We start from the raw sequence: 17384 nt of genomic DNA on the forward strand, positions 1-17384 counted from the left end.
ATTAATCTCCTGCCTCCTTTATTTATTGATTTATTTTTGTATTTATTATAGTCAAGGCTCTTTGGTTGTAAGAGAAAAGCCATTCAGACTATTCTAGAAAAAAGAGTGAATCAAAAGGCATCTGGAGCAGCTTAGAAATATTTAGAGGCTGGGGAAAGAAGTACAATCTGGGCACAGAAGGTTTACAAAATCAGTGCCTGCCTCTACTCCCTGCTCCCACTGACTGACTTGCCTCCAGATTCTACCTTTTTCTGCCCTCTGCTCAGTTCTGCTTCATTATTTGCACGTTCCTTGTGGCTGTTCTGCTGCCCTTTACCTTCTGCCTGGACACAGCTTTTGCTTAAATGAATCCAGCCCTGACTTTGGTTCTATACATCTCAATATGTCTCTCCACTCCCACCTCAACCAACTGTCATCTCACTATCTCAATTGTTAAACCTAATGCTACATTCCTAAGTCAGAGAATCTGATTTGTTTAATTATGGAAGGTGTCTCCTCAGGGCAGCTGTTTACACATCAGATGAGGGGATGAGTATCATTTGGGCTTCAGTGGTCTTTACTATTTTATTCTCCTACTTAATGAATAATTTTTTCTTTCTAAATGTCTTATATTTTCAGTCTGCCTTGATAAGAGGGTGGAAACCGAATGCTATGGACTAGGTCAGTGGTCAGCAAACTCATTAGTCAACAGAGCCAAATATCAACAGTAAAACGATTGAAATTTCTTTTGAGAGCCAAATTTTTTAAACTTGAACTTCTTCTAACACCACTTCTTCAAAATAGACTCACCTAGGCCATGGTATTTTGTGGAAGAGCCACACTCAGGGGGCCAAAGAGCGAATGTGGCTCACGAGCTGCAGTTTGCCGACCACTGGACTAGATGATTGTCACCTTCAAATCCATGTTGACGCCCTACATCCAATGAGATGGCATTAGGAGGTGGGGCCTTGGGAGGTAATTAGGTTTAGATGAGGTGATGAGGATGGAGTCCCCTTGACAATGAGATCAGTGCCTTGTAAGAAAGGGCCCCAGAGGGCTGGCTCCCTTTCTCTCTCTGCTCTCACACACAGAGGAAAGGCTGTGTGAGCGCACAGCGAGTAGGTGATCAGTTGGCATCTTGATCTTGGACTTCCCAGACCCCGGAACTGTTAGCAAGTAAATTGCTGCTCAGGCCAGCATTTTTTGGTATTTAGTTCACTAAGCCACCAAGCACTGATAGTTGCTTCCATTTTATAGAAAGATCTCTGCAGTTGAATAGATTGTTCAGGTCACTTATCTGTATGTAGGGTTCAAAGCCTAGCCTCTGGCCAGCACACCACTGCCCTCCCACCAGAGTCCTCTGCTTCATGCTGCTCCACGCTTACTAGTACGTAAAAAAAGGAAACCCAACTCCAGGTACTAAAAGTAAGTTTCGAATATTTTCAACTTGTATTTAGTTCAGTTTAGAGAGACCTTAGAAAACATATTTTAAGCATATAAATTAAGCAGGGAATCTTCTCTCTTTTCTTTTTAGGCAAAGCTTCAATGTAGCGGTTTTAGCCTTTGATTTTACTATTATGAAATTAAAAAAATAAAGTGTTTTTTTTTTTTTTTTTTTTTTTTTTTAATGTTTGTCCTCAGAGTGTAATCTGGATATTTGCCACTGTCACAGGGAATAGATATAAAACAGCTTGAAAGTCTGCTTTTTTTTTTTTTTTTCAAATCTGGCCTATCTTTTTTCAAACTTTTGAGTAATGAGGGGACTTTTAGAATTTCCCTGATTATCATGCAGCTAGAAATGACAACCAGGAGGTATGGCTTACTAACTTTACAGATGCAATGGAGGGAAGGGACCCTAAGTGGGAGCCTGGAGAGCAAACATTTCAGTTTGGGCCCTGCTTCTGAATAACCACGTGACCTTGAGGAAATCCTGTCTGCTTACAGGCCTCAACTTCTAACTCACGAGAGGGCATAACCGTGCCTCAATACCACCCAAGGCTGTACTGAGGGTAAAATGAAATAATGTATGAGAAAGCGCTTTGCACACCCAAAGGTACTTTAGAAATGTCAGTGGGTATTATTATTTACTTTATGAGCCAGGAGAGATCAAGCCCTGGTTCCACTGACAGGGGGATTTTTCTCCCAGATCTATTTTCTTTTTAAAGCTTGGCTTTGCCGAGTTAATGAGTACTTTCCTAATAAGGATCCCTTTACTGCTTTGATTTTTGTGAACTTCCCTTTACTCTAATTCAAAGTCACATGGGAAGGTGCTCTTGTAAAGCCATTGTTTAATTTAGACTTCATACTGCGTGGACGTCCGGCTATTCTCTGGTTTCAGTCTCCAAGGAGCCTGCCAGGGCAGACCGTGCTTCTTCCCCTTACATATAGTTTGGCAGCAAGCGAGATGTTTTCAATAGGAATAAAAAACCTCGCAGTATGTATTCTGTCACCTCAAGGAAGAAGCACATCCTGTGCTGAAGCCCTTGCTTCCGAGCAAGCCGAGGAGCGTACCCCGGTGTTTTCGCTCATGACTCAAGCTGCAGCCTGGCATGAAGTTGCACAGAGCCTTGCTACGCGCCAGTTCAATAATAACAATGTGAGAAGCCACCATACGGTGCTCTTGATGTTAGTAACAGCCTTCTAGTCAGGACTCTCAGTTCTGCTCAGTATGCCTAAAGCTCTTATGCTACCACACAGGAATAGTGCAAAATGATGTTAAAAAGACCATTAGAGAGAAGCAGATGTCCTTTAAAAAAAAAAAATCCTCACCTGAGGATGTGTTTATTGATGTGTGTGTGTGTGTGTGTGTGTGTGTGTGAGAGAGAGAGAGAGAGAGAGAGAGAGAAAGAGAGAGAGAGAGAGAGAGAGAGAGAGAGAGAGAGAGAGAGAGACAGAGAGAAACATTGATGTGAGAGGGAAACATCTATTGGTTGCATCCTGTACAAGCCAGGGATCTGGCCCACAGCCTAGGTATATGCCCTGACTGGGAATTGAACTCATGAACTTTTGGTGCACAGGATAATGCTCCATCTATTGTAACTGAGCCACTGGCCGGGGCTAATTTAATCTTCTATGTAAAGCAAGTACGTCAAACTCGTGGCCCGTGGGCTGTATGCCTCATTTATTTGGCCCGTGTTAGCCTTTGAGTTTGACATGCTTGATGTAGAGATTCAGACAGTTGGTAGTTGCCTTGCTTTCCCTAAGGTCACTTTTTGTGGCTCAGATGGAGACAATTGTTCCAAAGTTGTTAGGTTAAACTTCACCTGTTAGTTATGACCTAATACTGTGCTTTCTAAGTTTTTGGGATCTAGGCATTGGAACCAGGGAATAAAGCAAGATGGAACTTTAAAGAAATAAGGTATGTTTTATAACCATAATTTATTCCATAGTCACTGTCTGAAGCACTATAAAAGGTGGGAGTAAAAAACAACTTCTTCACCTTTCCTTTTATCTTGTGTTTCTTTTTGTTGTTAATCCTCACCTAAGAATATTTTTTTCCATTGATTTTCCCACCCCCCTCTTTCCTTTAGAGAGAGTGGAAGGGAGGGATGGAAGTGAAGAAAGAGAAACATCAATGTGTGAGAGAGATATCAATTGGTTGTCTCCCTGGCATGAACCTGCAACCTAGGTACATGCCCTTGACTGGAAATTGAACCCAGGACCCTTCGGTCTGCCAATTGATGCTCCAACAACTGAGCCATGGTGACCAGAGCTTGTCTTGTATTTCTATCAAACTGGAATAATAGTTTTGATAGCCGAGGGCTTATTTATCTCCACCAGGGAACTCCAACAAAGTCCCACAGTGCTAGGCCAACAGACAGAACTTCCAAAGTGTCCCATCTGTTGTGATTTTATCTTCTCCCCTTTCTCCTAGCCCATAGCCTGGGATTGAATTTACTGCCAGGCCACAGATAAGATAAATTGTCTAGGGTGTAATACGATTTGGTTGTCAGCCAGTTCCTGAAAACCCACATCTGGGTGGTAGTAAAGGCAGCACTGGGATCCTACTATTATAACTCATAGTTCTATTTTCTGTCCCTCAAACAGTGACTTCTTTTATGAGTTATAGTTGAAAACAAACATTAACTGCAATTTAAAAATATTACATTTGGAACCTCAAACCAAGAAATCTTAGCATTCTAGTGTCAACAGAAGCAGGATTTTGTTTTTGTACTCTACCGTAAGTCCCAGTTTCCATTAGCACCAGATTTTTTTTTTTTTTTTTATAAGAGGCCTAGCCTGTGGGAAATATTCTGTAATGTGAATGCTACTGTTTTATAGCCAAACTTTTAATGCAGCCAACTCTTTGCAAGATTTATTGTAAGAATCTCTGGGATTCCCCAATGGTGTCTCACTTGAGTACATGAACAGGTGCAGTCAGCAACCTTATCTGTCAATTGAAAGTAGTCAGAGATCAGATGAACTAAGAACATCAGGCTTGCTGTAGACAAGGCTCCTATCTTGAGTGTCAGGTTGACCAAGTTTTCTTTAAATTCTAAAATTCTAAGATTGTTGGGAAAATTCAAGAAATATTTAGGAGATAAGTCAGTTGGTTCAGTTAGAGTGCTCACCTATGGAGAAGTTGAGACAGAGGGGAAGGCTGGATTGGTTTCTCATTATTAATTCCATGTTATCCTTAAGCAGGTTACCCCACAACCTCTGATATACCAATGCTAATTGTTACAAAACATTTGAAAATCTGAATGAAAACTTGAAATGGCACAGCAGTGGGGAAGTGGACAGTTTTGTGTGAATCCTACACCTGCCACTTGCGAGCAGAGTGACTCTGGGCAAGTTAAACATCGTTTACCTCAGTTCCTTGATCTAGAAAATGGCAATATAACCTTTACCTCAGAAGTTTGTGTGGATTAGTTAACAGAGTATGCAAATATTAAATATACTAAAGGTCCAATGCATGAAATTCCTGCAAGGGGCCCAGCCCTCGCAGCCCTGATTTTTGTTCAGAAGGTTGTTCAGCTGTCTGGTCTAATTAGCATATTACTTTTATTATTATAGACTAGAGGACCGATACACAAAATTCGTGCACAGAGGTGTGTGTCCCTCAGTCTAACCTCCACCCTCTCCAATCTGGGACCCCTTGGAGGATGTCCGACTGCTGGGCCTAAACAGGGAGTCGGACATCCCTCTCACAATCCTTAACTGCTGGCTCCCAACTGCTTGCCTGCCTGCCTGATTGCCCCTAACCACTTCTGCCTGCCAGCCTGATCACCCCCTGACCACTTTCCTGGTAGGCTGATTGATGCCTAACTGCTCCCCTGCTGCCCTGATCATCCCCAACTGCCCTCCCCTGGCAGCCCGGTCACCCTCAAATACCCTCCCCTACATATTCCCTCTTTATTAGATAGGTTTTTTTCTTTAAAATATTGGACAGCCCTAACTGGTTTCATCAGTGGATGGAGCAACGGCCTGCAGACTCAAAGGTCCCAGGTTCAATTCCAGTCAAAGCCATGTACCTTGGTTGGGGCACCTACCCAGTGGGGACTGTGCAGAAGATAGCTGATCAATATTTTTCTCTCATAGATGTTTCTAGCTCTCTACCCCTTTCCCTTTCTCTCTGTAAAACATCAATTAAAAAATATATGAAAAAGAAACATTTAAGATTCCTCCATATCTGCCTGGCTGTTGTGATTCAGTGGCTGAGAACACAGGCTGCGCCAGGAAGGGATTGCTGTGTGAGTCCAGTGTGCCGCTGCCAGCCTGAGATCCCAGGCTAGGGTGGGGTCCGATCACTGTGTGGGTCTGCAAGCCGCTGCCAGCCTGAGACCCCAGGCTGGGGTCATGGACCCAAAGCACAGCATTCGCAAGTGGCTGCAGGCTGGCCGGGGATGTCCCCACTCAGCCCCGCCCCCAGCCGCTTGGTGCCTGCACTCATAGGCTCTGAGTAGCCAGGGGGCATTCTGGGACCCCTGCTGCTCAGAGCCTAAACACAGGTTACAGACTAGGAGTGGCCTGAGTCCCAAGGATGTTTCTGGGACCCAGGCCACTCAGTGCCTGCATATGCAAATTAACCACCATCTTTGTTGGGTCAATTTGCATACTTGCTCTGATTGGTGGTGAGTGTAGCAAAGGTACAGTCAATTAGCATTTTTCTCTTTTATTAGTGTAAATAAAGCAGTTCTCACACTGCCTGGCACATGGTGAACAATACATACAACAAAAATTTTTTGTCTAGATGGTCAAAATAGACTCTTTAGCAGTCTCCTTGCTTCTGCTCCAGCTCTGCCTCATTCTGTTCTCAACATAGCAGCCAGAATGATCTTGTTACAATGTAAGTTGCATGGTGTCACTTCTCTGCTCAAAACCCTCCAATGGTTCCTCCTTTCACACAGAGTAAAAGCCACACATAATGGCTGGCAGGTTTTCAATCTCACCTCCTCCTCCTCTCCTTTGGACTTTCACTTGCTGGAGCACTGATTGTCTCCCCTGACGGAAGTTAAGCTCCAGAGGGTCAAGGATTTCTTTTCGTCAGCTTTGTTCATGACTGCATCCCTAGTGCATAGAACAGAGCCTGGCACACGGAAACCATTGACAGATATTTGTTCAGGTAGTTTTGAAAAACCGAACAAATGGGAGCCATTATTAGTGAATTAATGGGATTCCTCAGTATTAGGACATGTATCTGATTATTCATCCATTCAACAAATATTGGTTTAGCATGTAATACTAGCTAGCATTACACTAGTTGTTGAGTGTAGAGCCAGAAACAAAACGCAAGGTCCTGCTTGCTGGAGCTTATGGTCTTAGTGTTACAAGAATCGCACTGAGTAGCTAGTTTTAATTGTGGAAAGTTGAAAGAGTTACATCATAATACTTAAATACCAACTTTATTAGAAGTTTTCAGAATCTAAAGGTTTAACGATTTTTTATTTATTTACTACTGTTATTTTCAAAAAGTATTTAAGGTAGAATTAGAAAATTGTATTTAACTTTTTTTAAATCTGTGAAAGAAAAGAGAACAATACATCCTCCTGGTGATTGGACTTCAGGCCTTAAATACTTTTTCTCATCCTAATGATCAAATAAATATCACATTTAAAATCACATATAATAACTTTGAGATATATTACAATTAATAATGACTTACCAAAATGTTACTAAAGCTTCTACCTAATTTTAATTTCATGATAATTTGATGTAGGTTTTTTTTTTCACAAAGCAACATTATCTTAGAGTTTGCAATTTTATTAACCTTATGTGATTAGAAAAGATATTTCAAACTTCCAATTTTATTACTCTGAGCTTAGCTCACATTTTAAAAGTTATTATCAGATTTAATTTTAGTAATTTTTATTCTCTGATAATATAAGAGTAAGCTGTTAAAATTTATTTAATCAGGTAAGTTGGTATCATGTAGATTTTTAAAAGATTCTTGATTAATTCATCTTTTGATTTCAATTTAAAATAGTCTCCCAGTTACTTAGTAGTTTTGTTTTTAAAATCACCATTCTGACAGTCTGCTGAAGATCGCTCTCACTAAGACTCTTCATGGATTTTTTTTTTTTCCCTTTGAATACATTGCATCAGGTTGCAACGGTCACAATGAATTTGTCATATTCAGTGCAAGTAAGACAAGATTAACTCATGCAAAGGAAATAATCATAGCTTAGAATAATCAAGTAGGAGGTTTGAAATACTCCGTTTTCTACTCACAAGAGGTTAACAAAATGGTTAACTCTAAGATAAGGTTACTTTGTGAGAGCCCTGGGTTAAATTATCAAGGGTAATGCTCAAATGAATTAAAATTAGGTAGAAGGAAGTTCCAGTTGATTGTGATCTGGCCAATATCAAAGCTATAATGATCAGATGTTTCACATTTACTGGGGCTATATTTTGTCCTTGTATGTGTATAATTGAAATTAAGGTTACATTTGGGAAACATGATAATTCAATAACATCTTCTGACTATTTTCTTAATAAGTGGGTAGCCAGATGCAACAAAGAGTGGTGAATAGGAAAAGAATGCAAGGTCTAATTTGTTAAAAACAAATAATAATGATGAAAATTGATAACTTTTTGAGTGATAAGAAAAAAAATCTTACAAGTAAACTGGAAAGGTAAAAAGCTGCGTCAGAAAAATATTTATTTAGTTCCAAGACCTAGTCTGTGTTAAATTTGATTTATTCTACTTCTATCCTATATAATAAAAGCCTAATATGCTAAATGACTGTTTGGTGGGTCAGCCATTCAACCAATCTAAGTGTAATATGCTAATGATATGCTAAAGCCATTCAATGACTCACTATGATGTGCACTAACCACCAGGGGGAAGACGCTCTGACCTGTTGGTTAGCTTGCTGTTTGGGTCTAGCTGATTGGGACTGAGCGAGATGGGCAGACATGCCTTGGAGCCCTCCTCTGGTCCCTCCCCAGCTGGCCAACTTCCTGTGTCCCTCCCTGATTGTGCACCAGTGTGCCCTGTGCCCTCTTGCAATCCAGGACCTCTTGGGGGATGTCAGAGAGCTGGTTTTGGCCTGATCCCACAGAACAGGCTGAGGGACTCCCATTGGTGTTCAAATTCGTGCACTGAGCTTCTAGTAGAATTATAAAACTTAATTTTTTCCCCCAAGGAATGTTATAGAAATTGCCATTCCCAAACAGAGCTGCCACACAAAGCAATAACTTTTACTTAAAAGGTCGAAAATAAATTTGAAAAACACACAAAAAAGGAAAACTTTTCTCTGTGATGTCTTTTTTAAAAGATCCCAGATAGCCTCAAAATAAGATTCCTATACTGATTATTGATGTAATGGGAAGGAAATAAAAAAAAAAATGCTTCAAAAATCTCTTAGTAACTAGTACTTTAGTTTTAAATAATTCTCATTATAATTCCATTGTATTCAATACACATTTACTGAGAACTTAGTATGCAGCAGGTGCTGAGAAGAGAAGAATGTACTTGATCCTTTATTCAAGGAATTCACAGCTCAGTGAGAGCCAGTTACAAGGTTATACAAGAAGGAAGCTAAAATTTATTGATCACTGAATAACTTGCTAGATCTTTTGCTAGGGCAAACACTTTATTACTTTTAATCCTTATGGAAAAGTTATGAGGTAGATATTATATTGAACTAGAGGCCTGGTGCACAAAATTCATGCATGGGGGGGGGTGGGGTGGACAGAGTCCCCTTAACCCATCCTGCACCCTCTCCAATCTGGTACCCCTTTGGGGATGTCTGACTGCTGGTTTAGGCAACCAGGCTGGCAGGCAGAGACAGTTAGGGGTGATCAGGCTGGCAGGTGAGGGAGTTAGGGGCAATCAGGCTGGCTGGGAAGGGCAGTTACAGGAGATCAGGCCAGCCGGCAGAGGCAGAGGCAGTTAGGGGTGATTTGGCCAGCAGAAGGGTAAGTTGGGGGCAACCAGGCCGGCAGGGGTGGGCAGTGAGGGGTGACCATGCCAGTAGGGAGGGCAGTTGGGGATGACCAGGCAGGCAGGAGGGAAGTTGGGGGTATCCAGGCTGGTGAGAGAGGGTAGTGAAGGGCGACTAGGCCAGCAGGGAGGGAAGCAGTTGGGTGCAACCAGGCCAGTGGGGGGGAGAGGGCAATGAGGGGCAAGGGGCCAGCTTAAGGAATTCTGATTATATATAAGACTAAAGGCCTGGTGCACGAAATTCATGCACAGGGGTGTGTCCCTCAGCCCAGCCTGCATCCTTTTCAATCTAGGACCCTTGGAGGGATGTCCGGCTGCCCATTTAGACCCAATCCTACCCTAAACAGGCAGTCGAACATCCCTTTCACAATCCAGGACTGCTGGCTCCCAACTTCTTGCCTGCCTGCCTTCCTCATTGCCCCTAACCACTTCTGCCTGCCAGCCTGATCACCCCTTAAACACTCCCCTGTCAGCCTGATTGATGCCTAACTGCTTGCCTGTCAGCCTGCTTGCCCCTAACTGCCCTCCCCTGCAAGCCTGGAGCTGGAACAAGCAGGAGGCTTGGGTTGCTCCAGGCCATGGAGGAAGCCAAGTTTTCCACCCGCCCTAGCGGGCCCTGGCCTCTGCTCAAGGCTACAAAGTTTCAGTTATAGAAGGTCAATGAATACCAGATACTTGCTTCCAGCCGGCCTTGGCCTCTACTCAGAGACACTGGAAAAAAAAGAAAAAAGAAAAATGAAAAAAAGGAGGGACTGGGAGCATGGGTTGCTGGGGGTGATAAGGCCTGGATGGGACAGCAGTTGTGGGTGATTGGGTTGGTGGGGGGCAGGGCCGTTGCGGGTAAGCAGAGCAGCAGGGGGGGCAGTTGGGGGTGAGCAGGCCAGTGGGGAGAGAAGATGGAGGCTAGCAGGTCGGCATAGGGGCAGTTGGGGGTGAACAACTTGGCAGCCAGAGTGGTTAGGGGCAATCAGGCAGGCAGGCAGGCAGGCAGGTGAGCGGCTGGAGCCAGCAGTCCAGGGTTGTGAGAGGGATGTCCAACTGCTGGTTTAGGCACTATCCCTATAAACCAGCAGTAGGACATCCTTTGAGGGGGTCCCAGATTGGAGAGGGTGCAGGCCGGGCTGAGGAACACCCCCCTCCCCCCGCCCCCTCTCTCCCCTTGCACGAATTTCGTAAGAGAGTTAAATTAGTGTTTTTATATATTTTCAGGGAGAGAGGAAGAGAGAGAGAGAGAGAGAGAGAGAGAGAGAGAGAGAGAGAGAGAGAGAGAGAGAGAGAGAGAGAGAGGAAGGGAGAGAGAGACATTGATTTGAAAGAAATATTAATAAGTTATCTCCCAAGCATGTCCTGACTGGGGATTGAACCCACAACTTAGGTGCCCTGACTAGGAATCAAACCCACAGATTTCTGGTGCATGGGATGATGCTCCGACCAACTGAGCCATCTGGCCAAGGTCTGTCTTTGAATTGTTTCTGTTTAACATTATGGTATCAACTATCTTATTGGTTTATATTTATGTATCTAACTTGTTTCACCAACTAGGTTTGAAATACATAAAGGTAACGTGTTCAGTATCCTAGGATGAATTTACCAGCAAGTTGACCCCAAAGTAACTAGCATGGATGTGCCAGCAAGTTGACATACTGTCACAGGGATTAAAATGAGACTCTTAAGAGTCCACTTGTTGAGTTCATCAGCATGTGCTTTGAGATTTGTTTTTTGGCTTCACCTTCCCTATGTGAGTGACATTTGTGAGGCAATCAACTTCTCTCTGTTCCTGGTATATTTAACTCTTCTTCCTTTACTATCCTCAAGTAATGGGTCACTAACTCCTGTTTTTATACTGTTTAAACATCTCATGGGGGTAGCCATTTTCACATAACCACCCATAATTCACTGTGAGGCCCATTGTGAGTATAGAGACTTGGCCAAATGGCTTCCTCATTGCCGTGGAAGGATGGAGAGTGCTCCCATCTGCCCACCTCCAAGGTAAGTCCTTGCATATGATAAGCATTTAATAAACAGCAAAACAATGCTTGCATTTTTATGAAAAGTAAGATGCTCATTTCAAATCAAACAAACATTCATTGAACATACATGCTATGTAGAGCTCTGGACAAGAGTCTGTGGAGAGTTTGAAGAGATAAGATGCTAGATCCTTAAAATCTACAAGATGAAACTAAGTTGCTTAATAACTAGATATGCAAAAATTCAAGCAATGCCACAGGTAGTCTACCATGAATTACTGAATTTGTTATATAGGATATGAGTGCTAACAGTTCAGAGGAGAAACTGGCCATTGTGACCTGCAGCCATATGCAAAGCCTACACAGAGGAAGAGAGATGGGAGCCTAGAATTAGACTGAAAGTCAGCTTTGTGTACGTGGAAATCATCCAGTGGAAGAGAAGGAACAGAGCAGAAAGTAGGAGAGTAGAGTGCTCCTGTAGAATAGTGTTCCTCAATTGTTTGAGGTCATGAATACTTCTAAGAACTTGATAGACATTTTGAATTCCCCTCCAAAAAATGAGCATATAAAAATAAATGCAGCCCTAGCCAGGTAGCTCAGATGGTTGGAGCATCATCCTATATACCAAAAGGCTTTAGGTTTAATTCTTGGTCAGGGGACATCCCTAGGTTTCAGGTTCGATCCCTGGTTGAGGTGCCAACGGGTAGCAACTGATTTCTCTTTCTTTCTCCTCTCAAAAATCAATAAGCCATATCCTCAAGTGAAGACAAAAAAGAAAAAAATTATGTACATTTTTAGGGGCTTATGTACATGTAGCTTACCCACAGTTAGCAGATGGGTTCCAGTAGGGTCCATAAATCCCTTCATTTAAGAACCACATTTCAGAAGAGGTTAATGGGAAGAGAGAAGTGATGCATGTAGATTTTAAAGGGCTTTAGATAACAGACTAAATAGAAGTAAGGAGATAAAGTAAAATGACTCAATTTTGATTTAGGAAAATGTTTTCCATTTTGACTATTTTAATCTATAGAATAAAAAACAATAGTTATATTTTCTAGACTGTTGAGATGATTAACAGTGATAATGTTCTAGAAATACACTGTATATCATGCTTATATTTATTCCACAGAAAAGAAATAAAGCCTGAAGATTTTTGATTATTGAATAACGTGACTACAATGGGATTTTAGAGAGAAACTTGTTGGCAGTGTGCAAGTTGGAATAAATGGAAAAGAAACTATAACCACTGAGTGTGGAAAAGGGGGAAATACATACAGAATGAGATGAATAGGTAATAAACAACAATCTCTGTATGGGGAAGACTATTTTTATAGGGAAGAAAACTCACACCAGGAAGTATTAGAATTTAAAAATATTTCTTCCTTATAGGAACTTACTACCACTTAGTAATTTAGAAATGAATGATGCAATAGTCATAAATGTTCACTTACATATTCAAAAAATAATTGTGGCTGAAGTTGGTAGAATAGATGATAGATTTGTCAAAGGGATAGAAGCCTCTTTTGGAGAGTTTCACACTAGAGTACATAGAAAGACTCATTAGGAGATGTTCCCAAGGGTAACACCAGATGCTTGATTTCTGTGTGGGACAATTAACTTCCTTCTGCTCCTCTCATCTTTAACCTGTCCCTGATGGCTCATTAGAGAGAATGGTCCCAATTGGTCTACAGATGCTAAACAGTGGATGGGTCTATCTTCTTGTTTCTACTATACTTAATTCATCCTTGTATCTTTCTATGTGGTTATTCCATCAACTTCTTAAGTTCTAAGACATTTTATTTAATTATATTTTGACTAGAGGACCCACTGCATGAAATTCGTGCATGGGGCTGGTGGGGCTGGGGTGTCCCTCAGCCTAGCTTGCACACTCTCCAATGTGGGATCCCTCTCACAATCCAGGACTGCTGGCTCCCAACTGCTTGCCTGCCTGCCTTCCTCATTGCCCCTAACCACTCCTGCCTGCCAGCCTGATCATCCCCTAACCACTCCCATGCCAGTCTGATTGACATCTAACTGCTCCCCTGCCAGCCTGTTTGTCCCCAACTTCCCTTCTCTGCCAGCCTGGTCACCCCTAACTGCCCTCCCCGGCAGGGCTGATCACCTCCAACTGCCCTCCTTTGCAGACCTGGTGTCTCCCAACTTCCCTCCCCTGCTGGCCATCTTGTGGTGGCCATCTTGTGTCTACATGGGGGCAGCCATCTTTGACCACATAGAGGCAGCTATTGTGTGTTGGAGTGACGGTCAATCTGCATATTACTCTTTTATTAGATAGGATAGAGGCCTGGTGCATGGGTGGGGGCCAAGCTGGTTTTCCCTGAAGAGTGTCCTAGATCAGGGTGGGGATTCCTGGGGCAACCTGAGCAAGGGGCCTGTGGTCATTTGCAGGCCAGCCACACCCCCTGGTGACCCAAGCAGAGGCCCTGGTATCTGGCATTTATTTGCCTTCTACAATTGAAACTTTGTAGCATTGAGTGGAGGCCTAGGCTGGCAAGGGCAAGCGGAAAGCTTGGCTTCCTCCATTGCCTGGGAAACCCAAGCCTCCCTTCTGCTCTCTGTGGCTATAGCCATCTTGGTTGGGTTTATTTGCATACTCACTCTGATTGGCTGGTTTGCATGGCTGGTGGGCGTGGCTTGTGGGTGTAGTGGAGTGGTGGTTAATTTGCATATTGCTCTTTTATTAGGTAGGATAGTTTATGCTCCCTATTTTATTGATTATTTAATGTACCAATAAAAGTCTTTGTGATGTTTATGAATTCTTTTAAAAAATATATATTTTATTGATTTTTTACAGAGAGGAAGAGAGAGGGATAGAGAGTTAGAAACACCAATGAGAGAGAATCATTGATCAGCTGCCTCTTGCACACCCGCTACTGGGGATGTGCCCACAACCAAGGTACATGCCATTGACCAGAATCGAATCTGGGATCTTTCAGTCCGCAGGCTGATGCTCTATCCACTGAGCCAAACCAGTTTTGGCTGTTTATGATTTCTAAGTTCTTGGGATATAGTGTGAACATGAAGACTAAAAATCTTGTCCTTGTGAAGTATACATTCTAATGGTAGAGATAGATAAATAAAATAAAAAAACATGTTAGGTAACAATAAATGCTTAGGGGAAAAAAGAAGGCCAGGGAAGGAGTTATTATTTGGTGTGTGTGTGTGTGTGTGTGTGTGTGTGTGTGTGTGTGATTTGCAATTTTAGATATGGTCACCAGAAAAGGTTTCACTGACAGAGTGAGGCTTGAGTAAAGTTTATAGGAAGTTAGAGAGTTACCAGGTAGATCTGTAGGGAGAAAGACTTCTAGGCAAAAGAAATATCAAATTCAAAGTAAAGCTGCATTTAAGAAATAGTAAGGAATCCAGGTTTACTATAGTTAAGGAAGCAAATGGGAGAGTGGAAGGGAAGATATTAAAGGCAATCAGGGCTCAAATTATGTCAAAGCCTCATGGGTAGGAAGACGGGTTATGGGGGCGGGGGTTGAGCAGAGGAGTAGTATGATCTCACATGTCTTTAATGGGATCACTTTGGTTGGTGTGTTGAGATAGTTTGAAGCTGTACAAAGGTAGAAGCAAGGGTTCCATTTAGGAAGCTGTTGCAACAAATCAGGAGAGAGCAAATGGTGGCTGGTACTGGCATAGTGGCAGTGAAGATTGTGAGATGAGTTGAGTTCTTTATATTCTTTGAAGGTGGAGGGATCACGATTTGCTGGCAGACCAGATCTGAAGTTTTAGATAATAGGAAAGAAAGATGACTCAAGGTTTTAGCATGAACCTAAAAAAGATTGCCAGAAACTGAAAAGAAGAAAAGTATAGGAGGAAAAGGCTCTTTTTATCTCTATTGGGGGGAGGGGGGAGCTTATAATTGGGCATTGGGAATATGAGATGCCTGCTACACACCCAAGTTGAGATGTCAATTGTCTGTTTAACATTTAGGTTTGGATGTTGAGGTGAGGTATGTGGGTAGGAGATACAGATGTGGAAGCCATCAGCATGTAGGTGGTCCGTATGACCATGAGACTGGACAAGATAGCCTAGGTGCTGATTATGGATTATGAAGATATCTAAGGGGTGAGTCCAGAGGCACTGCCCTCATCTAGAGATCAGGCTGATGAGTGAGAAACAGCAGAAGAGACTGAGAGGAAGTGGACAAAAAGGTAGGAGGAAAGCAGGCCAAGCAAAGAACATTTTCCAAGGAGGGGATGTTCTCTCATCTGTTATGTGTTGCTGATAAGCAAAGTGAGATTAGGACTGAGAAATGGCTTTCTTTTTGGTGATTTTGATAGGAACAGTTTTAGGAGAGGAGTATGGGTGAAAATCAGACTGGAGTGGGTTAAGACAGAGGGGAGCGAAGGAATTGGAAATAGTGGATGTAGACAACCTTATTAAGGAGCTTTGCTAAAAACAGAAGAAAAATAAGATTGTAGTTGGAACTTTACTCTGTATTTTGGGGACCCATATTGTTCAGATTTGAGTATTCTGAGTTGATTCTCATTTTCTTTTAAATTTTCCAATTCTTTATCTTATTTTTCTTACTGGGAGAGTCTTACTTTTTTATTTTTAACCCTCACCCAAGGATATATATTTTTTAATTTTTATTGAGTTTTAGAGAGGAAGGAGGAGAAAGAGCAAGAGAGAAACATAGTTGTGAGAGAGAAACATCAATCCATTGATTCCTTTACATGCCCTGACTGGGATTGAACCAGCAACCTAGATATGTGTCCTGACTGGGAATTGAACCCACAACCTTTTAGTGTATGGAATGATTTCCAACCAACTGAGCCACCTTGCCATGGCTGATTTTATCTTAAAATTCTCCCATTGATTTTTTTCTGCTATCATTTTAGTTCCAAGAGCTCTTCTTTATTTTTGTTTATTTATCATATGAGTTGTAAGCACTGTTTGTCTTTGTTCTTCATTTATCATAAGTTCTGTTAAATTGATGAAGATTAATATATATTTTAACTATTAATAAAGCTTTTAATTTTAGACTAGTTAGCTTTCCTCACTTTTATTAAATTATACTCTATTAACCTGAATCCTATATAATAAAGAGGAAATATGCTAATTGACCATCATGCCCTCACAAAGATGGTGGTGCCCACAGCCAATAAGGAGGAAATATGCTAATTGACTGCCACACCTTCAAAGATGGTGGCGCCCACAGCCATAAGATAGCAGCGCCCAGTCCCCTCAGCTCTGCTGGGGCAGAAGGTGCATAGCATGGTTGGGCCTGCCCCCAGGCGAGTCCAGCTGCTCCATGCGCCTGCCTCCCAAGTCCCTCAGTCCCTTCAGCCTCCCAGCTGCCCAGGGCCAGCCCAAGACACAGGCAAGCCTGGGATGTTACTGCCCAGCTGCCCAGGGCTGCCTGAGGCTCAGGTAACCAGGGCTAGCCGAGGAGCTGCTGGCAGTGGCAGCAGCAGAGGTGTGATGGGGGTGTTGCCTTCCCCTGATCGCCAGGTTGGCTCCCACCCCTGAGGGCTCCTGGACTGTGAGAGGGGGCAGGCAGGGCTGAGAGACCCCACCCTCGCTCCAGTGCATGAATTTTCATGCACTGGGCCTCTAGTAAAGTATAATTTAATAATTTAAGACATAAAATGATATAAAGGATAATACAATAAAATCATTGTGCAGAAAATATAACATTTTTTTTGGTTTCCCAATTTTGTTTTGTAAATATATATAGCCTCAACTAATCTTTCTAAAGCTATTTATTAAAGTTATTTTTTCCCCTAAAGCTTTTTCCTTCTCCTTACACTGATTTCTAATTCTACTCTCCTGCTTTTTTTTGTTTGCTTTGGTCTGTCCTGTAGATTAGAGATCTTCATCAAATATTTGGAGATTCTTGTTTGTCCATGTGTAGTTAAGAGTGGGCCCTAAAAAGCTCCTTAGAAGCTTTGGGTGGCAGGGCAGCACTGGCTAGCTGACAGCCTTCAATAGAACTGGGACCACCTCTTTCCTTGCAGACCTCCAAAATGTCTCTGTAGTTCTTTTCTCTTGGATCATTCTGCTTTCCCCCCAAAAAATCTTGA

Source organism: Pipistrellus hanaki (assembly GCF_964339955.1).
Source record: "Pipistrellus hanaki genome assembly, chromosome: 3".
In the NCBI taxonomy this organism is placed as follows: domain Eukaryota; kingdom Metazoa; phylum Chordata; class Mammalia; order Chiroptera; family Vespertilionidae; genus Pipistrellus; species Pipistrellus hanaki.